This window comes from Crocodylus siamensis, chromosome 2, assembly GCF_052110815.1.
Source record: "Crocodylus siamensis isolate JL-2025a chromosome 2, ASM5211081v1, whole genome shotgun sequence".
NCBI lineage: Eukaryota > Metazoa > Chordata > Crocodylia > Crocodylidae > Crocodylus > Crocodylus siamensis.
In genome coordinates, this window is record NC_143396.1 from 101125535 (window position 1) to 101148360 (window position 22826).

Here is a 22826-nt window from a genome sequence, read left to right on the forward strand (position 1 = left end):
CATAACTTCTCTAGGTATCCTGTTCCAATAACTGACCACCCGCATAGGCAGAAAGTTTCTCCTAATCTCCAATGTAAATTTCCTCTGCTGTGTCTTGAGGCCATTGCCGCTAGCTCTGTCCCCTATGGCCACAGAGAAAAGCCAATTTCTATCTTCTCTCTAATTGACCTTCAGGTATTTGAAGACTGTTATCAAATTCCCACTTAGCCTTCTCTTCTTCTGACTAAATTCTGGTAAGCCTAGTTCTTTCAGCCTTTCCTCTTAAGTCATGCTTCTCTGGCCTCTAAAACTTTTTGTTGCTCACATCCCTCAGTGCTTCACAGTACTCCAGGTGAGGTTTCAGCAGTGCTAAATAGAGCAGAAGGATCACTTCCCATGATTTGCAAGTCCTGTCAATACAACCTAGTACACCATTGGCCTTTTTTTCAGCAAGAGCACACCATAGGCTCATATTCAGCTTATCATCTACTGTAATCCCCACCTTCTTCTCTGTAGTACTGCAGCCCAGCCAGTCATTCCCCAGACTGTAACACTTGTGTTAATTAGCCTGCATTTTGCTGTAAAGTATGTTTTACCAATCTAGGTGAAAGTGGTACTAAGTTTTAGCCCACATCCCCTTTGTTTAAAGCACCATTGTACTTGGGGCAGAGGTCTGTGTGTGTGGATGGTAGCCTGATTAGGGAAAGCACCTGAGGAAGAACCTGGGCTATCTCTTGCAATTAGGATGTGCCCAGAGAGGAACACATGAACATGATATCCAACATTTAGGACTAGATTCTACCATATTCAAACAATTACTGGATTTGGAATATTTTTGGCTCTTTTCCTCTATAATGCCATAGGAAACAAACATTTTCAGAGAAATTAAATCAGAAGTGCTCTTATGCATAAATTGCGCAGGTAGACTCGCTCAATCTGATGGGCCTAAATATTGAAGTTCTCAGAGATGGGCACTGTTTAGATAGTTGCTAAATAACTTTCCCTGTTCTGACCAACATGCTTCAATCCAGATATGAAGGAAGAGTAACTCCTTAGCTCAATCCCCATGCCCATTTAAGTTTTTTCCTTCCTATTGGGTGACTGGCAATAAGGGCTAATTATGAATATATATATTCCATCCCCCCCCGCAATGTAGATACTTGTCTGTAACAGGATTGAGACCGCATAGTCTCAGGATTTTGTTTCATTAGAAAAAAAGAGTTCTTTTAAAAATGTTTTTCTAGAGCCCCTGAAGACATGAATCATGCACTCAAAAAGAACATCCAGCTGGGGTTCTGGAAAGGGTATGCGGGGAGGCTTGGGGGTCACTAGTAGCTCTGTGGATGGCTATACCAGGTGGGCCTGTTTCTATGAATGGCAGCAAATGGTAAGTCTTTGCCCTGGAAGTGTTCCAGAGCAGCTGTGGAAACAGCTAGGGCTGCTTATTAGGACTAGGGAGATTCGCACGTACACCAGTTTAGTGAAGTGGTATCCAACAGTTTGGTGAGCATCTAGCTTGGAGAGCTCTGCCAGGGCTGTGAGAAGTCGCTCATTTACTGAAAGATCTTGATGCTGTAGATCATTACTGGCTCGGTTTGACCTGGAGGGGAAAGTCTGTATATTTCATCATTAATTTCCTAAACCAGCCAGCCAGGCCCCCTGTGTTGCAATTTAAAGATCCAAAGTCTAACAAGGCAAGTAGCTGATCTGAATGAAAAATCAGCAGTTTTAGAACAGTTTAACTAGGACTATATGAGTTACTTGTTATGTAATCTTGGTTCCTGTCAGGACACACACTCTAGCTGGAGGTCAATTTCATTGTTTGCCGGGTTTTTTTTTTTCTTAATAAAGGTGAAGTGGCTCAAGCATACAAGGACAAGCTCAACATATCCACAAGGTACTGCTACTTTAACAAGAAGCTGATCTCTAAGAAACTTAAAAACAAATGGCAGGAAACATCTGCTTTACATTTTCCCAATGTACCTAAAATTACAGAACTGACTCTTCTGGTAAAGTTAGAAAGCTGACATTTGATAAGAGCGTATTAACCTTTATTTTGGGTGGTTGTTGTCATTGGTTTCCTTCAGTGGGAAATGAAACCACGTCACATATAGGGTGACCACCAGTCCCTAGCTAGGGAGGACAGTCCTGAAATTGAAAGATAAAGTCCTTGTCCTCGGTTGAATGACTCTGGGACGGCATTTGTCCCAGATTTGTGCTATCATGCAGGGATCTGGGTTTTCCATTTGCCACAGAAACAGCAGGTTTCCCCTTGTGGGCTGGCAGAGTTCCAGTCTGCAAGGGGCTGCTTAGGGCTTGGGAGAGTGGGAGGTAGTGGGGGCCATGTACATGTATGCATGAATGGCCAGCAACACAGCCCCAGGCAGTGGTGGAGAGCTGGGGAGAGGCAGGGGAGGCAGATTCAGGCCCCCATGGTGAGGGACGGAGTGGGGCAGTGTTGGTGGCTGAGACTGGGGCTGCTGCCCAGCTGGCATAGCGCACAGGGCCTGGGGCAGGAATGCATGGCTGCAGGGCCTGGCCAGGGAACAAGATGGAGCCAAGGGTGGCTTGTTTGGGGGAGGAGGGGACAGCTCCACACTGCTGTGTACACTCCTGGAGAGGAGGGCACGGGGGGACATGTATCCCCTAGTTTTGTGTGCAGAGCAGGGGGCCATGTATGGGCTCAGGGCTCCTTGCCCTGCTGCCCTCCCCCCTGGGAGCCCTGTGGTGGATGTGCCACCATGGCAAGGCACATCTGGCAGCAGTAGTGGCAGTGGTGCAGAGTTGTGTTCCCTACTGCTGCCAAGTGGGTAGGGGGCATCTTGCCATGGTGATGCAGCTGACACAGGGTCCTGGGGAAGGACAGCAGGGTGGGGAGCCCTGACCCTGAAGTGGGCAGCCCACATCTGCCTCAGCCCCACTCCACAGGCTCCACTTGGCTCTGCTCCCCCAATGGGCTCCGCTGCGGCTGTGCCGCAGGCGAGGGGCATGTGTCCCACCTTCCAATCTGGAAAAGGTGGTCAACCTAGTCGCATAGGATACTGAATTATCAGGAAGATTAACTAGAAAGCCTTTTCTGTCTGCCATTTGAGAGAAGTTATCCCTCCCTTGCTTAGTGAAGGGGATGAAAGCCAAATAGATTTCCATGAGAGGTGGCAGAGAAAGAGGTCAGCTGCTGCTTCATCATCATAGTCTCCTATCCCTGACCAAGGCAGTGAGACCATTGCTGTGTAGGTGTCTTATATAGGATGAGGAGGCAGGCCATACACAGTTTCCTTTGACTAGATATCAGCAGGGATCAAACTAAAAAGTGAATATAGCCTGAGGCTATATTAAAGGAATACCATCCACTTGATAACCACACCTCTTTGAAAATAGTATTCCTGATTGTGACAATTAACACCTAAGGCTACTACAGCTGAAGAAGGTGAAAGAGAAACACAGCCTTTTCTGTTTCTTCCCCTTTGTTTGCTATGTTTGCCCAGATCAGGTAGGTGTGTAGGATCATCTGGCATGACTGCGCCAGATGTGTAGGATCATCTGGCATGACTGCGCTCACCTAGTAACTTGAATGCCTTGCTGTTGAAATCATTGGAGCTCTTCTCATACAAAGTCATTAAGGAGCTCAGTTTTAGGTCTGCTCACTGTCTTGTATTAGCATGATGGCATTGATGCGCTGGCCCCAGGGAAACACACATTCATGCTCTTGCCTAGTTTAGGCAGCAGATGGAGTGAGGAAGGTAGAGGTAAAATGCCCTTACCCACATTTACTCTCATACTGAAGAACTTTTTATAAATCAAGACTCTGATTTCCAGTACCTTACAGCAAAATGGATCCAAATTCTGCATCAACTTCATCTGCATTTTTAAAAAAATGAGTCTTTAAACAAATTGAATATGAAAAGGATGATTGTGGTAGCAATCTCAATGCTGGTGTTATCAGCAGTTTGGTTAGTTAGTCTGTCTAAACAGTTTAGTTTCATGTTCTGCAGATATTTTTGCTTGCAAAGGAACCTTACTCTGTTCTTGGTCCCCTTAGGGCTTTTCTTGTGCTGGGGTGATTTACTAATTGACAGTCTCTTTGCATGGCTTGTTTCAGGTGCTCAGAAGAAGGAAGGATGCAATACTGCATAGGTCCATATTTTCAACGGTATCTTCACAATTGTAATAGATGGAATCAGTTGATTTGGTTTCCTAAACCTTATAGAGCTGCAAATGCCATTCTGCAGCAGTGGGTAAATGCTATAATAAATTCCACCATTATGGGATACATGAAGTCCTGCCGATTGTCCCCAGGAGTCAGTATAAAGAACCCTTGTACTGTTTCTCTTGCAAAGAGATTTTTAATATCATATTTCTGTCCATGTGATTTAAGGCATTTGAGGCAGCTGGAGTGCTGTGTCCAGTTTTGGGCTTCACAATTCAAAAGGGATATGAGAAGCTTGAGAGGATGCAGAGGAGAGCCACATGGATGATCAGAGTCAGGAAAACAGACCTTATGATAAGCTGAGAGCCATGGGGCTATTTAGCCTGGAAAAGCACAGGCTCAGGGGTGATCTGGTGGCCACCTATAAGCTTATCAGGGGTGCTCATCAGGATCTGGGGGAATGACTGTTCACCAGAGCCCCCCCAAGAGATGGCAAGATCAAACAGTCACAAACTCCACTGTCAGGCTGGACTTAGAAAGAGCATCTTCACTGTCCGAGCTCCAAGGTTTGGAATAGACTGCCACCAGAGGCGGTTCGAGCACCCACTTTGAACGCCTTCAGGACATATTTGGATGCTTGTCTTGCTGGGATCTTATGATCCCTGATGACTTCCTGCCCCTGGGGCAGGGGGCTGGACTTGATGATACTCCAGGGTCCCTTCCAGCCCAAATGAAATCTACGAAACCTGTGAAAACTTGAGTTAGTGTTCCTTTTCTCAAGTTTTAAAATCCCTTTCCTCATACTAATCTAAAGGAATAAGACAGCTGCTGGTAGGGAAGCCCTTGTTAGCCTAACGGGGAGGTTAGGAGATAGCAGGCCTTCAGGCACATGGCTGTGGGGTTTGCCTACCCCTGGAATCAATATAGATTTCTGGAGATCTGCTGAAACACCTGCTCACTAGCAAAAGTCTCTTCCTGTTTGTGTCATCTGATGGGAACAGCATGAGTTACCCTGTTCCTGAGGTAGCTCTTCTACGCAAAAAAAAAAAAAAAAAAAAGTCATCTAGGTCTGTATGATTCACTTTTTCTAGCAAGCCAGATCTCTGAAGTGGAACACTTCTTCTGCCTCCACCCACGCAGCCCTGCCAAATGGGGGGGGGGGGGGGGGGGGGGGGGGAAATCAGACTTCTGTGGGAGCTGTCTATTAAAAATGTTCACGAGTGTTAACTTACAGTTCTGAAATCTGTGCAACTTCTCCCAGGCTGTAAAGCTTCAGTTGTAGTGAAAATTCAAAATTTCAGTAATTAAACACTGTATAAAAAAATACTGCCAAAGAAACTTATTTAATCTGAACCTTTGAAGACGGATATAGTTTAACTAAATGGCGAAGTACTAGTTCCCTGTATATGGTGAGGAGGACTCTGTGTAATATTTATTATGGTTTTTCTATTGAAGTTAGCATGGTTAGCAAGATGGTACAAAACATTTACTAATTCCATGAATATTCAGTAAAGTCTGATCAGGCCTGGGGAGCGTCTCATCCAAGTTTCAAACTCTTTCCATGGAGACAATCAAATACATATTTTAAGTTTTATAAATGGGGTTATAAAGGTATATATAAATAGCATATACCTTTATAACCTCATTTATAGATGCATAGATTCTAAGGGGCTGGAAGGGACCTCACAAGATCATTGGGTCCAGCCTCCCTGCACTAGGCAGGACAGACAAGTGGGGGGTCAGGAGACCCCAGCAAGGTGACCATCCCATCTCCTCTTGAAGATTTCCAGGGTAGGTGATTGTGAAAAAAACTCCCTCCAGAGGTGGTGCAATCTGGACACTGTAACTGTGAAGAAGTTTTTCCTAGTGTTAAGCCTAAAATGGTCTTCCAGGTGTTTGTGGCCGTTACTCCTAGCTTTCCCCAAGGGTGCCCTGGTGAACAGATGTTTGCCAAGCCCTTGATGTATTCCCCTGATATAGTGGTAAGCTGTTACCAAGTTCCCTCTCAGCCTTCTCTTTTTGGCTGAAGAGATCCAAGTCCCTCAGCCCTTCCTCAAATGGCTTGCCTTGCAAGTCGCTGATCATACGGGTGGCTCTTCTCTGGACTCTCAAGATTTTCCACGTCCTTGTTTAAGTGTGGCACCCAGAACTGGACACAGTACTCCAGCTGTGGTCTCACCAATGCTGAATAAATCAGAAGAATCACTTCCTTGGTTGTGCTTCAGATGCATCGGTTGATGCATGCCAGAGTAGTGTTTGCCCTGCTGACTACAGCATTGCTCATGTTTGTACTATGGTCTGCTATTACCCCTAGGTCCCTCTCATTTGTGGTGCTAGTCAGTTTGGCACCACTGAACCTGTTAGTATGTTAGGGATTGTTCATCCCCAGCTGGAGCACTTTATACTTCTCAATGTTGAACTTCATCTGGTCTGGTCCACCCACCTTGCCAGCCTGTCTAGGTCTGCTTGTATCTGCAGCCCATCTTCAAGCATGACCATGTTCCCCTATATCTTGGTGTCATCTGTGAACTTGGCCAGCAAGCTCTTCATCCCCACATCCAAATCACTGATAAAGATGTTGAAACGTACTGGACCAAGCATGGACCCCTGAGGGTCACCACTGGTCACTTCTCATGAGGACAACATGGATCCGTTCATTAGAACTCTTTGGGTCCTACCCTGCAGTCAGCTTCCTACTCGCCTAACTGTCAAGCAGTTAAGCCCACAATCCTCCAATTTTCCCCATGAGAACATCATGGAATACCAGATCAAAGGCCTTTTGGAAGTCTAGATATACAATGTTGACCTCCTCTCTCTTATCCAGGTGGCAAATTACCTGGTCATAGAAGAGATTGGTAAAACAAGATCTGCTTGTGACGAAGCCATGGTGGCTGTCATTCAGAATCCTACCTTCTGCAAGCATATCGTAGATAGACTCCTTGATGAATTTTTCCCAGGATTTTCCCGAGGATAGAAGTTAGGCTAATTGACCTATAGTTGCCCAGTTCCTTTCTCCTCCCTTTCTTGAAGATTGGAAGAGGGGCACTCTTGTACCAGTCTTCAGGGACTTCTGAGTGCCACAAGTTTTGCCAGAGGTCCCATGATGACTTCAGCCAGCTCCTTAAGCACTCTTGGATGAAGTTCATCCAATTCTGCTGACTTTTATAAATGTCTAACTTTCCTAACTGATCACATATCAGCTCAATGTCCAATGTCAGTGGGAAGGCAGTCATTCCCACCATGCCCATTCTGAACTTTATCTGGTATGATTTTCCCCTTAGTCTGGTGAAATACCAAAGCAAAGTAATCATTCAAGAGTTCAGTTTTCTCCTGTGTATCAGTAACCAGCTGTCCCGAGTTGTTAAGCAATGGCCCCATGCTTCCATCTGTTTTCCTCCTGTTCCCTCCTTAGGTATGTAGGAGGTCCTTCATACCTAAAGAAGGACTTCTTGTTGTCCTTGATTTCTGTCGCTGGTTTAAATTCAATTGCCACCTTAGCCCTTCTAATCTGCTTCCTACAAGGGTGGGCCGTTGCTGTATAGTCCTCCTTGGGGATTGTCCCAAGCTTCCATTGTTTGTATGCCTTTCTTCTTTTTCAAGAGGACCATGATACCCCTTTTAAGCAAAGAAGGCTTACCAGCCCTTTGGCTACCTTTCCTCTGCATGGGAATGGACTTCCTTTGTGCTTTGAGGATCATGTGCTTGAGGAACAATTACTTTTCATGCACTCTTTTCACCTTCAGTCCCTGGTCCTGCAGCACTTCCCCTACTATTGCCCTGAGTCTGTTGAAATTCACTTTTTTGAAGCCCCAAACTTCAACTCTGCTAGCTGATTTGCCTGCCTTGTGATAGACAGTGAACATGATAGTTTTGTGGTCACTGTTGTTGTCTAGGCTACCAACAATATTCAAGTCGCTCACCAGATCGTCTCCTTTGGGCAAGACCAAGTCTAGGAGTGCGTCACCTCTGGTTGGCCCATGCACTTCCTGGGTCAGGTACAGCTCTTTGATACAGGCCAGGAAGCAACATGCCCAATCCAGCTTAGCTGAGTGCTCCTCCCAAGAGATGCCTAGGTAATTGAAGTCACCCATGGTGACCATGTCCTGTGCACACATGGCCAATGCCAGTTCTCGAGAGAACTCCAGATCGAGCTCCTCCCCCTGGTTTGGTGGTCTGTAGTATACACCTATAGTTAGGTCTCTCACTGTGCCCCACTGTAGTTTGACCCAGAGGGTTTCAAACTGCTCTCCTTTAGAGCTGATATCAGCCTCAGAGGAGGTATACTGCTTGTCACGGGGTGGGGCTCAGGAGTGGCCATGATCTCTCCTGCCCCTTACTGTGCCAAGTTGCCCTTCTAGCACCCTCATCTTGCCTGCCACATCTTTGCTGTTTATATAATATTAATGGGAGGCTGCCTTTCCTGGGCTTCTCGGACCCGGTGCTCTTGACGTCTACAGATATCTCTTGGCGCACCCACCCTAGGGCGTCGCGTGGCTCCTTCCGCCCCCAATACCATGCCCAAGCCTCACCGGTGTTCCGGACGTTCTTATGTCTGTATGCTTGCCCCTACCTGGGGTCTCTCAATACGCGCACCCCCTCTCTCTGGGGTCTTGCAGTATGCGCACCCAATATACTCACCCCTCCCAGGCTTCTGTTCATACTCTTGCCCCTTTTCCGGGCTTCTCTTGTAAACGCCCTCTCCGGGGTCTTTCTAATATAAGTGCCCTTCTCCCGGGGGCCTCTCCAGTATATGTGCCCCTTACACCCTTACTGCCTGCGCGCCCGACTCCGTCCGGTCCCCTGCCCACGCGCCCGACTCCAGGCTTGTTCTTGTGCACCTGCCCCTCTCTGGGACTTTTACCGCGCTCACCCTTCTCTGGGACTTTGTGCCAGTAGGAGGCCAATTGCTCACCCTGGAGCCTCCTATTCTAAATCTGCCCTCTGGGGCCTTCGCGGTGCACCCCCCACCGCCATCTCTGGGGCCTTCACGGTGCCCCCCCCCCCCGCCCTCTCTGGGGCGCTCACCCACACAGTGCCAGCTCCAGCACCAATCACTGTGCCCTCCCAAGGCACCCAGGAACCCCCCCACTCCACTGGGGAGCTCCTGATGAGGCCTCCTCCATCCCCTACAGCCTCTCCTGGTCCTCCGGTATTACACAATCACTACAACAACGAACATAAAGCCATGAGCCCACCGGCTGTAACACAAAATCAGCCTACCGGCTATAACATAAATTCCTTGCCACCTTGGCTCTCCTTCAAAACCTCCCTGTCAGGGTCCTCTCCACGCTGTACTATGATGCCAACGCTCAGGCGGTCAGGCTGCTCTGCTTTGTTCTGCTCTACAACAAGACTTTCACTCCTCATGCCATCACGCAAGCAATCACTCTGCTCTGCAGCAGAGCTCCTGCTACTCAAGCTACCAAAGGAGAACTGCTGCTAAGCTTTGGCCTGGGCTGTTTATAAAGGCCTGGCCCTGCCCCCTTCTGGTCATGTGACCAGCCTGGCTGCTCCAGCAACCAACACCTGTGCTATCTCAGGGAGCTTCAGCAGCCCTTATTCCTAATGTCAGTAGCAGGCACCCTAGTGCCCTGCTACACTGCTCCCACACATAGACAGCTACACTGCAACCTCTTTTCTGCCCTTTCTTGATCCCTTCTGTGCAGGGTGTAGCGCTCTATGGCTACATTCCAATCATGTGAGGAGTCCCACCAGGTCTCCATAATCCCTACTAGATCGTAATGCCCACTGGAGAGTTGGAGGACTAGCCAGGAGCATGGGGAACAAGCAGGAGGAGCATTAGTGTACAGGGACCTGAGTTCTCCAACTGAGACCCTCAATGTCCTGTCGCACTGAGGGAGAATCTTTCCTTCAACTCTTGCAAAAGTGGCTCTCCTAGTGTCTGTGGTTTTGGAGCTTTCTTGTGTGCTGGTCCCCAGGCATGCTTCAGTCAATGTTTCCCCATCCCCCAGCAATCTTAGTTTTAAAGCCCTATCTAGAAGATCAGCCATCCTGGCCAAGAACAGGGACTTACCCCTCTGTGTGAGATAGATACGATCCCTTCCCAGGAGTCCTCTCTTCCTGAAGTGTGCACTGGAAAGAGGATGCCTGGGACATGTGTGTGTACACACGTGCATGCGTGTGCACCCCCCCACCTGCTGTTAATCCACAGTAGAAGTCCCATTGAGATTAATTAACAGATTCCACAAAGATCAGGAGTAGATTACAGCCTTAATCTTGTAACTAAACTTTTTTTTTATTAGCATTATTTCTTCAGTGCCTTATTGTCTCTTTCTGTGACACGCACTGAGCACATATGTTGCTGTCAGCATCTATTCTTTGTTTCTCTGTTGTTCCCATTCTTTGTTTTTTTTCTCTTCTTTTACCCCTGTCTTTGTCTCTCACCTGTTCTTCCTTCTGCTTTTACTTCTCTGCAGCAGACACTAGTTCCTGGTCCCTTTCCTCATGGCCAGCACAACTCCCCTTCTTTTAAAGTGATAAGCAATTAAACAGTAGAAGAAGGCCAGCTGGCTGCACCACTAACAATACCTCCTTGTGCAGGTAACGAACCTGCAGCAGGATGTGTCAACTTATTCTCTGGAGTTAATCAACTTACCCTTCCTCTGAAGTTAACCAGGCCCTACAGCTGCAGAGTCAACCACATGAATTCTGCATCTATATTTGGGGAATACAACCTTGTTCTGTGGTGGCATTGCAATTGAGAAATGGGCTGTCTAGGCCAGGGTCTCAGACTCATCTGGCTTTGTGGACTGAATGAAGGGCACAGGGCTTGTCTGTGGGCTGGAGCAGCCCTGTGTATTGCAGACCACATGCAGCCTATGCCGGCCCCATCCATGCCATATAGTGTATGGGGTGGGTCTAGGGTGCACATTGCAGGTGGCACCCACATCAGACCAGCCCTGCCCTTTGGATTCAGCACGTGGTCTGTGGGCCCCAATCTAGACTTACCCTGGATCCACTGTGAAGGGCCTGTTTGGTGCAGGTGCCACCATGTGCACCTTGGACCAGCCCTGCATGCCTAGATTGGCCCCATGTGCTGTGTGCAGCATGCATGCTGGCCCCAACCCCTGCACTGTGTGCAGACCATATCAGATGGGCACTATATACTGTGTGGAGGGCAAGAGGTCTAGGATCAGCATGTGCTGTGTATGGTTTGTGGGGCCCGTTTGAGACCCATATGCAGTGCTGTGAGCTAGATGATAGGGCTACTCAGCCCACATCTTTGATACCCCTGCTCTAGGCCTTATAAGGCAGAAAGATTGAGTAGGTTGCTGACCTTTGTCTTTGAGAAGCATGTTGTTTTGAAACTTGGCAAAGCATGTGCTGCTTGTTGAGGACTGTTTACATGTGTGGGTCAAAGCAGTCTTATGGTACTAGACAGTGGAAAAGGAAGTAGCTATTTTTATAAGAGCAATGATAAATGGTTATCTTCTTGTGAAGCTACAGCAGCAGATCTGATTTTGGCCCAACTTGATGGGTGGGGGAGGGAATCTTTCAGCAAAAAGCAACCATAGGTCATTTCAGCAGCAAAAGAAAATGAGTTAGGAAGTTTATGAGCATATGAAACGGAGGTTAATATTAAAACCGGTTTGCAACTTTAGCTCTAGTAGCTGACTATGGCTTCCATAGCAGTCAAAATGAGGTCCCAACCCCAGAGTGAGATCTCTGCAGGCTTTCCTCCATTGACTTCTATGAGGTACCCTGTGGAGTTGGAGTGTAAGGAACAAGCATGTGTTGCATATATGTCCTTATTTGTCAGTTATTTAGAAACCATATTAGTAACACAGTAACATGCAGATGATTACCTTGTCCTTCAGGGGAATCAGTGAAGTTCTGCTAGATTGTCACATGACATTGCTTTGCTAGCATTATTGTTAATGGACACTAAAATCTACATTTTACTTCATCCATACTTCCATCTCCTTCCTTTGCACAGGCAATTCATTTTATTTCCCTAAAAAAAATTCAGTTTTCATTCACTAGATGTCACTCTTTATACAAGGAATTTCAGAAGCCAGTGGATAGTGCAATTTAATTAGAAAAGAAAGCTATCTGAACAGGGTGTGTAAGTGGCTGCAAAAACATATTTTCAATTACTTCCAAATAAGACCATTTTCCCCTGCAGTTTGCAAGAGACATTCATTACTGCTTTGGTAAAATGAAACCCTTCAAAGCTCATTAAAGGAAAGAAAAGTAAAGACTGTGGCAATCTTTCCTTTGTCCATCCCCTTTGGCAGAGGGGTTTTAGACAGGTGTGCAGCTGGATTGCAAAACATCTTTCCTCGGTTATCTGCTTCTCCTTTCTGCAGCATGCAGGTGGTAGGATTGATTATATTTTAATCTTATTTCTCTAGGGGCATAGACCAAAAATAATAATAAATCATAAAAGCCTTCTGCCTGCATGAAGGAATATTGACCTAATTTCCATCTATTTTCTTGATTTTAATCTCTTTTCCTCTCCTCCCATCATGAGGAATTTTAATTAACCATTTAATTAAGATTCGGATGTGAGGAAAATACAAAGTATGAACACAGAGGATGGGCAGTTCTTAAAGGCTTGTGGGTTTTTTTTTTTTAATGTCATCTAAACTGAAAGAATAAACAATGCTAGAAATGGCAAGAAGCCATGACTATCCTTTCTTTTAATAATCAACCTTAAATAAGCTCCAAGCTGTTAGTTCCGGCACAGATAAATAGTACTATATTCAGAATAGATAAGAAGGCATGTCTGTCTTTTTATTACTTTTATTTGCTTTCTGGTATGGGTTTTAGCATCACCGATGTCCCTCAAATTAGAGATTAACTTGGAAGGAAGTAAATTCTGTAAGAGGGAGCACAGAGATGTGCTACAACCCACTGGGACTATTGCCTCTTTTCACTTTGGCCAGCAATGGAGCATATAAACAGAGTCTCAATGCCAGACCTGCCTTGGTTTAACTTGTGAAAAAAGGACAAAATGAAAACATGGTTACCTATATGTATTATGCGGGTGTCTCATTTAAGAGGGTGGCGAAAAAACGCTGCATCTTAGGACTCCATTGGGGTGACAAAACTTGCCCAAACCAGTGGTGGCACATTGGCAATTTGCCAGGAAACTGAAGGCTGCATTTAATTTGTATGCTATGGCACAGAGTGGGGCTGCAGGCATCTTCATGAGGGCTACTCAGGTCATGATGGAGCAATTGTATGAAGGCGCACTATCCATGCTCTCTTTGGGCAGTTTTTACGTGCTGAAGAGGAGGGCACATTGCCCTGGAGAACTCTTATCTATCCCACTGACTGCACACTTTGGCATTCCTGGACTGTGTTCTCAGGGTCAGATCATAAAACATCTCTTCGTCTTGACCCATGGTATTCTACTGGCTTTACAAGTTACTAATGGTACAGATGAGACCAATTCAAATAACCCTGACATTTGAAGGTGTTCAGAATCATAACTGGAATCTCAGTGGCCTTGTTTTTCAAAAGATACTGGCAAGGGACTCAAGACACCAGGTGTCTGTTCTCAACTCTGTCAGGTGACCTTGGATGAGTTATTTCTTCTCCCGATGCCTCCCTCTGTAAAATAGGTGTAGTGAATACTGACTTCCTTTGTTAAGTGCTTGGAAACCTATTGTTGGAAAATTCTGTAATTACTAGCCAATTGCCTGTCAAGAATGACGGGGGAGGGAGGGAGCAGGCTGTGCTGGTCTCACCCCCTTGCTCTGTCTCCTGTGTCCCCACCATCATGGCAGCACACTGCCTTCTGTCAGCACACTTCTTTGAGCTCAGATCGGCTGTTTGTCAGCCAGTCAGAGTGTGAATGAAGCATTACAGACAGATAGATAGACTTAGGCTTTTATAATATTAGAATTATATCGTAGTGCTTCATTTATAATATACTAGCAAAGTGCCTGTTAAGAATGACAGGTGGGTGGTGGGGACAGAGTACCAGCACCCACCACCCTGTGCTGCTGCTGCTCCACATCTGGCATTCAGGGTGGGGGCAGGTGCGCTGCCACAGGGTGCTGCAATGGGGGGGCATGCCCAGCCCTGTGGCTGCATACTGCATTTGGTGGGCACAGTTCATGCCCCCCTGGCTGCTCCCCTCACAGCACCCTGCGGTGGCGTGCCCTGTCCCCCGTGTGCCCTGCCCCCCAGCACGGCTGTATGCTATGCCCCCCACTACGGTCACAAGCCATGCCCCCACCTCTGCCTCTGCCAATCTGTCTGTCTGTCCGTCCTAAGGCTCTGGGCCACACATGTGCAGTTGACCCAGAGCATTATGGACAGACAGATGGAAGTGGCAAGGGTTTTATTATATTAAAATAACAAAATTCTAGACCTGCCCTTCCAAAACTCCTGATATTTAGGATATCTGAAATTTGGATATGAATTAGATGACTACAATTCATTTCTATTCTTATGTTAGCTGCTATTAAGAAATGTATTTAATACTAAGATTTAATTTCTCAGAATAAAGCAAAACCAGTAAACAAATTCATATTAGTGTGAGACCCTGTAGAATGAACATCGAGAGTTACAGTTAACATTGGACTATGCATATTACAGCAGCCACTGTTTCCAAAATATTTTACTGTAACTACTGCTACTTCTCAACAGACAGGTTTTTACAAAGTACAAGCCATTCTGGACTTGTATTCTTTTTGAGAGCACATCTATTCCACATGACAGTGTCCTGCTTGGGATGTCCCTATCTGTTTCTATTTATTTGCAAACTGGCTAGGGGTGTGCCTCTGTGGCCACTCTTAGCAGTCCTGGCTAGGGGCAGACATTACATATAAATTGGTTTAAGAGATCAGAAACTGGTTTTAACCTGTAACAGAACAGAAATGTAGTGCACGTACACCAGTTTCAAAATGGCTGAAACTGGTTTAAAGATAAACCTGGTTGAATGTAGTATCAGACTTAACTGATTTGAGTCAAACTGGTTTATGCAATATCTGTCCCTGACCCCCTCTTGGTTTAACTTAAATCAGAGCCCCCCAGCAACCCAGATGCTTTGCAGCTGGGCTGGGCTGTGGTCTCTGCTCCAAAGAACAGGCTGGCCCTGCCCCTCTTCTCCCTAGTCAGAGCTCCAGGGGAGACTGAAGGCACAGCAGCGTCTGCCTTACTTCCCCCCACATCCCCTTGGCTGCTTGCTGTTCAAGCAGGGATTCCCTCCTCCCTCTCATTTCCCACAGCACAGACCCCAGCCCTATGGATCTAAGGCATGTGGTATGCTAGCTAATGCCAAGAGGTGTGTGTGCTTCCAATTTCACCTGGACAGGCAGACAGAACAGTATCTGTTTAGGGCTTTTTGGTGCTAATTAACACAGCAGCTGGTAATGTCCCTCCATTCTTTCCTTGGAAAAAAGCTGTTTAAAAAGAGCTTGAACTAATGAGAGAGGCTTTGTTTTGCTGATGGGCTGATGCACTGTGGTTTTATCAGCCCTTCTGCTGTTCTGCAGCCCTGTCAAGTTTGCAGATGGGGACAGGGAGAGTGAGATTGAAAATCTCAGTATCATCAACAGATGCATGCACTGCACCTCCCCTGCCTCAGAGTGCAGTCCACCAAGGCCCACACCACTTCGAGGTCCAATGACTCAAAGGTGGAATGGCAGCATACTGAGGTGGAATGGCGGCAGCGAAGGACCAGCCCAGGGCTGTGAATTCTACTCCCCCGCACAACAACATACCCCATTGCCGGAGAATGTGTGTATCCAGAATTGGGCTCCTCAGTCACCTGAGGACCCATCAAGCCTGGTTGACATCATCCTTAGCTCTAAGGGACTGCTGATGATGCACACACTGCAGCCCCCGCCCCCTCCTCTCAAATGCTACCTGGGGCTGGGATCTGGCAACACTCCCACCCCTTGAGCAGCAAGCAGGGAAAAGCCTGGTAGTTTAAACCCCTCCCTAATCCCTGCCAGGGCCTGGCCACACCTCCCCATCAGCTCAGCGCTGTAGAAGGGAAGGCAGCACTGCTCTAGTGCCCGCTGGCACCTAGCTTGAGCCACTGCAGGCTTGTGCCTGCATTTTTTTGGAAAGAAAAGGGAATATCTATCCACCTCCAAATCAGTTCAAGCTTTGCAGGTTAGTCTAACCTGTAAAGGTTGAATCGATACAGGCTCAGGCTTTTTGAATGTCTGTCCCTAGCCCCAGAGACCAAGGTCTAGAGAGCACCACATAGGTATGTTCTGGAGGGGCCTCAGGGGCATATTTCCAGGTTTGGAGCATGTGAACAAATGATAGTAGGTGATGTGTTCTCAAACTGCTGCTGTGGTAGAGACGCATCCCGAAGTCTACTGGTATAGATAAGTATGGTGGTACAGATAAGGCCTTAGTCTTTAGTCCAAACAGTGTAAGATTAAAGGAAGTCAGGGAGATGGCAGGAGCAGGATGGGTATGGTGAATAAATCGATACTTGAAATGGGTCTTTTCTGTCAATTGTTTTTTATAGTTATGATAAGTCACAATAAAGAGAAGCCTGAAACTGTTGGTAGACATCAAGCAGGAAGAACAGTATACGGGATTACTTTAGCAATTAAGGCTCAGCTTATGTGTTTAAAGCATAGGCCCATTTCCACTTGGATATAACTTAATTGGTTTCCACTTGATGAAGTATTAATTTTGGAAAATAATAGCTACTGTCACCCACAGTCTACATGGGGTCTGCAAGCAGTTAATATATAGGGTCTGGTCCTGGGCAGCCACCTCTCCCACTGCTGAGAAGGGGAAAAGGCCTGTGTGTGTGGCAGGGGGAGGAGTGGTCCATGTCCTCCAAATGTAGCCTGCATAGCTGAGGATGGGGTCTGCATGCTGCTGGAGAAGTCCATGCAGTGAGGGGGTCCTAGGGGTCCATCCCCACAGCATGCAGCCTGTGCAACACACGCTGGTGTTACCTGGGGCCCACAGCCTCACCAGATCTGAACAGCCCTGGACTAGCTTATCTTTGAGATCCTTTACTAACTCGATCATGGTCATTGTGGTTAATTAAATAGAAATTGTAGGCATATATTGCAGAGATGTGGAAGAGATCTCAAAGATAAGCTAGTTCAGGGCTGTTCAGCTTCCTAGATTCCAGATCTAGGAAGGTCTCTAATTGGCCTTCAGCCTCCCCTACTGCAGGGATCTTTCCAGGCACCCCCACCTCTGGACTTTATAACACCCCTACCAGCCACACACAGACCTCTGGTACTCTGCCAGCTACTGATAAGTCACTTCTGGGTTTCTTTAGGTCCCTACCACCTCCTACACTTTGTAGCTCCTTAGGTTCTGCCTTCTCTAGTTGAGGGTCCAGGCTTTTCATAGGCTGCACCCCTTTTGATCACATGGCTTCTTTCTTGGTCTGGAGTTTCTAATTAGCCCAGTACTCAGCCTGCCCTCAGGTGTTGTAGCTTACCCCTGGCTGCAGCCACTAGGGCTGTGTGAAATTTCAATGGTGTTTTGTTTCAAAGCTGCTTCGATGCATTTTGAGCTCAAAACAGTGAAACTGAAATGAAACAAAAGGCTTTGAAATGTAGCGAGAGCACTCGAAATGTTTAGAAAATTTTCTGCTTTTCAGGTTTTGAAGCTGGGCTTGCTTGCAGCTAAACAGAAACTAAGGGGAGGGAGGGGAAAGAGTGGAGAAGGACCGTTCTGATATTGACATCTAGCTCCTGGTTTGATTCCCCAGCTTTCTGATCATTTCCTCTGCTCTTCCCAGGGGGTATGGGTCCCCAAGCTACATGGGGGGGTTTCAGCAGGCTGCCACTTCAGGCTGGGGTGAGTAGCAGCCACTTGGGAAGACTGAAGTGCTGCCAGTGGCCCCAGCCTGCAGTGGCAACCTGCTGAAACCCAGCATGCAGATCTGGGGGCCCATGTTCCCCCGGAAAGAGCTGGGGGAATTGAACCAGGGGATGGGGGTTCAGGTCCCTGAACATTCTCCCAGCTCTCTGATCGGCTCTTCCCAGGTGGTGTGGGCTCCCGATTTATACGGGATGACAGCAGGCTGCTGCTGCCAGCTGGAGATGGCAGTGGGTCTGGGTTATTCCTCAGCTGGCAGCAGCAGCCTACTGAAACCCTGAGTGCAGATCCAGGGGCCCGCACCCCTTGGGAGGGCTGCAGGGCTGTGTCAGACTCCTCCCAGGGGGTGCGGGCCTCTGGATCTGTGTGCGGGATGACAGAAGGCTGCTGCTGCCAGCTGGGACTGGTGCTTGGTGCAGCCCGTGCCGAGTGCCAAGAAGACTTGTGCTGCCACTAGCCCCAGCCAGTAGTGTCAGCACACTGTCATCCCGTGCTCAGATCTGGGGTCCTGCACCCTCCAGGAGGGCTGCAGAGCATTGGCATGGGCCCCCCTATCTGCATGCGGGATGACAGCAGGCTGCCGGCAAGTGATACAAGTTTGGCTTTGAACAGTTTGAGGTGCAGTTTCCCAGAAACTCCTGCACCTATTTCCTTGACACTTGGCAGGCTTCATGCACTCAGAAGGGGCTACCATCCCAGCAATTTTCATCTGAATTAGGCAAGAAAGGACAAAGTTATAGGCATTTTCATGATTCCCCATTATAGCCTATGGGCAAAATGTTGAAACTTGTTGAAACAGTTTCAATGAAATGAAACAGAACAGTGTTTCTTAACAGCGAAACAAAACACTGTCCCTTTGAAATGGCAAAATGGAAGTCGAAATGAAATGGTTTTGTTTCGCACAGCCCTAGCAGGCACTGCTCTCTCCCCTGCTGCACTTTAACCCTTTATGGTTCTCCCTGGTTGCATGCTACTCTGCAGCTGGTTTTCCATCTTCCAAGGACCAGAGGTTAAGGGTCCCTGATACAGTTCTTGTCACAACTTTTTAGGTAAGTGGCTCCAAATCACACAGACACTCGGCAACATAGCATATTATTGGTGACTATTTGTTGCAGGTCATTTTACCAGTGACATTCTTCTGAGTAGTGGGCATCATTCTGTGTTGATCCCTGGATCAGAACAATAGTCAGTCTATACAATGAGACCTTAATCAATCCATCAAGTGCCATTCTCATCCAGAGGATTTGCAACATGATAGATGATAAAAGACCTACTAGTTGGGAAAGACCCCTGATGGTGAACAGCCAACTCGCCTTATGAAGAAACTGTTTCACATGAAAGCCCAACATTTCCTTTTCTAATTTGGTCAATATTCTTTTTTGATTAAAGCTAATAGAATAGGATTTAAAGATTTAAATGCTTTCTTTTCCATTTCTCAGTTTATATCATCTCTAAATTCACTATCTTCTTTCCTGTCTAATTTTGCATGGGCTTATGGAGATCTTGAATATCAGGTGTGTGCTGGAACGATATGCCTTATGTGGAAATGGAGTCTGGCAGACTCCATCATGCCGGTCTCTATACCAGCAGTTCTCAACCTTTGTAGCTTCAAGGACCCCTCCATAACTTTTCTGAGTTTTGCAGCACCACTGCAGAGAATCACTGACACAGAAAAGATATGGAGGGGGCCTTGAGGCTAGAATTGCTGATCTAGTTGGTGCCACTTAAGGGCGGTGTGAACAGACAGTACCTCGCTCTGCTGTGCCCTGCTCTTTCCACTGTTTGTCCTCTCCTGACCCCGATCTGTAATTCAGTGGGCAAGGGCAGCACTGGTTGCTGAAGATGTTCCTGCAGGGTTTCACATGCTGGCAAGCACCCTGTTGCCTCTTTTGCTGGCCCCAGGGCTGCAGAGGAAATGGAGGGGAGAAGACAAGTTGCAAAGTGGGGCTCTGTCTGTACATCTGCCCATCCACCCATCTGCCCATCCACCCACTTGCAGCACAGTGTGCTGGTGAGAACATGGCCAGGGGGAGTTGCAGCAGAGAGGCTGCCTGATGGGGGAAGGCAGCAGCATTGACAATTCACAGACGAGCAGCCGCAGGCATTGCTGAAGTAGTTGGGGCAGGTGCAGGGTGCCAGATTGGGGAGGAGAGCAATTACCTCCTTGCATGGCGGGATCTCCCGGCACACTTCCATCACTTTGGCAGCACAGCACAGCACACTAATGTGCTGCAGTACATCCTTTAAGCATCACAGAGTTGAACCAATATCTGGCTTTTACTTTGTGAAGCATTTTCCTAATCTGTGAAATGGGGGCAAGGCCTCTTGCCTACTCCATCGGGACTATGGAAGACACAAGGTTTTCCTGAATGCTTTTTGTAAGACAAAAATCAGAATAATGATGGGAACTTTCCCTATTTGTAGCTGTTCAGTCTGAAGTATAGAGGAGGGCATCTGATAGATACCAGCAGCGAGGTGTGTGTGAGAGAACTAGCTGGGTTTGATTTTAGAGAGGGATTGGATTTCACCTGGGAATGTGGCCTGCTTCTCTGTATCTTGCTGCCCTTGGCAATCCAGTCAATGCAAAGAAACAGGAAAAAACAGGGAAAAAATGAGGCTTGACCATTCAGGGAGATTTTTTTACTTTTTGCAGTGTTCTGGGGGCAGCGCCTTCTATCTTCAAGTGCCAACATCAGGGGCTCTTTTGATAGGAAAGAATCCAGCTGAGGTGCCTTTTAAAGACTGAGCCTACTAAATTTCACTTTACTGTCTATGAACAAGAAAAGAGCAGACAGGCACAGCGGGGGCAAACAGGTGTCACTCAGTGCATGTATATACTCATATCATGTTCACACACTGATGAATGCTGCACTCTGTTTTGTTAGCAGAAGGTCAGAGACCCCATTGGCATTGTTTTTCTGTCTCCAAACTCATGTTTCAGCCTTTTATCTTTTTTTTTGCTTTTGTTTTTAAAGCTCATCCACAGAATCAGCTGGACTTCGGCAGCTGATGAAATGAGCGAAATACAGAGGCTCCCAGTCCCTTTAAGTGGGAAGAAATGCCTGTGAAATCAAAAGCTTTTATGTTTCAGGGAAGTCACCCACCTACCCAACAAACTTCTTGACATTGCCACGCATGGAAGGTGAAAGGGTGTAATTACCATAATTACATAAAACACTTCTTCTAGTCTTGCTCATTACCTTGTGAATAGTGGAGGTGACATTATTTCCCCAGCCTATTTCTGTATGTAAGGACAGCCTAGCATGGATGTCATCTGTTTCCTGATGTATGGAATGGAACCTAATAAAAGCCATTAATTTTTTTTTCCTCTTCACTTGACTGTAAGTGGTTGTCATGAACTGCGCCAGGCTGACAGAACATTACACAAATAACCCACGGTCTGTGCAGACCATTCAAAGCAGATTAAGTAGCAATGCGGGAACAGAAGGCACTTTTTGTTCAATTAAAACATATCATCAGAGAATTGATAAAGTCTTCACATCGTGGCTGTAACTTGACCCCGCCATAGCTAACGGGAGGGAGGGCAGGGCTGAGAGGGGTTAGAGGGGTGGTTGTAGTTGGGATATATATATATTTTTTCTTGCCGTTGCTAAGAGCTGCCAACTCTTTACTTGGTGTTTCGAAACTGAGGAGTAAATAACAGAGGGGTGGTCGATAAACAATTGTGATTCAATAAATTATTCATTTGAACAGTATTTCTTGTTTTTGGCCAGCAGCTGGAAGGCTATTTAACTATATCTGTCTCCATTGTACCATTGGCCAGGTTGTGCCAGCCCAGAGTCCAAAGGCAGTCTGGCATTTGCCCAGCAGAGGGCACTTGTGTTACACCCAGCGGTAAGGGAGGCCTGTCAGCAAGGGGAAGAGGGAATGAGATAAAATAAAATCAGTTTTCGCAGGCAGCTCAGCTTTAACCCTACAGTTCTTTAATAGGGCTTTCATTTTCCTTGGCGAGGAAATTATTTATTTATTTATCTTAATGCTGCCGAATGACAGATTTGGAGCAGACTGAGCACGAGATGTTCGATGTTGGAAATTAAAAGGTCCGTTTTTGGTTTGGAAACGAAACCCTTGCGGTGAGACCCTGAGGATTAAAGCAGTCCACTAGGGCCTATACTCCCCTTCAGCTAAGAGGCAAAAGTCCTCTCCAGCTACTTCATTCCCTATAATAAAGTCTGACCGAATCTTTAGCATGTCCTTCATGGAAATAGCTCCATAATATCAATCAGATTTCGCAGTCTCTTGGTGCTTCTCTGTTCTCTTATCTTGTTTATGAAACTATTTTATGTGAGACAAAACTCATTTGTTGGCGGAGAAGGGACTTTGTTCTCAATGGGATATTTACTGTGTACCTGGGGCTCTGAGGTATAATCTGTCCTCTGCAGTAATACCAGCTCCAAAATGAATGGGTATTTATTTATAATGATATACCAGGTAGCCCATGGGGAGGTGTCATCTTGTTGTAATCAATCCCAGTATGGTGAGCTTTTTGAAGCACAATAATGCTTTGCATTAAGTGATGAATTGGTTTCGTTGTCTTATTCTAACTGTCATTTTTCTTCATGGAAGATGTATTGCCTTTGTTATGAGACCCTTGTAGCTGAGCATCAAATATCCACAGGCAGTTAGAAGGAAAAGGGTGAAATCCTGTGTATTTCCCTGTAAAATGAAACAAAACAACCTCCAAAACAGAGGCGATGTTGACAACGGGAAATAACATGTTCCAAATAGGTGACAAGGTGCAGAGTAAGCTGTGCTTGTGGTGAGGTAAGCATTGATTTATCTGGCTGGAGTGGGTCATTATTGAACTAACATTGTATTTCTGGATTGTTTTCAACAAGGAACTTGATGACAGAGTGGATATTTTACTGCCAAAGAAATAGACTGTCAGTGG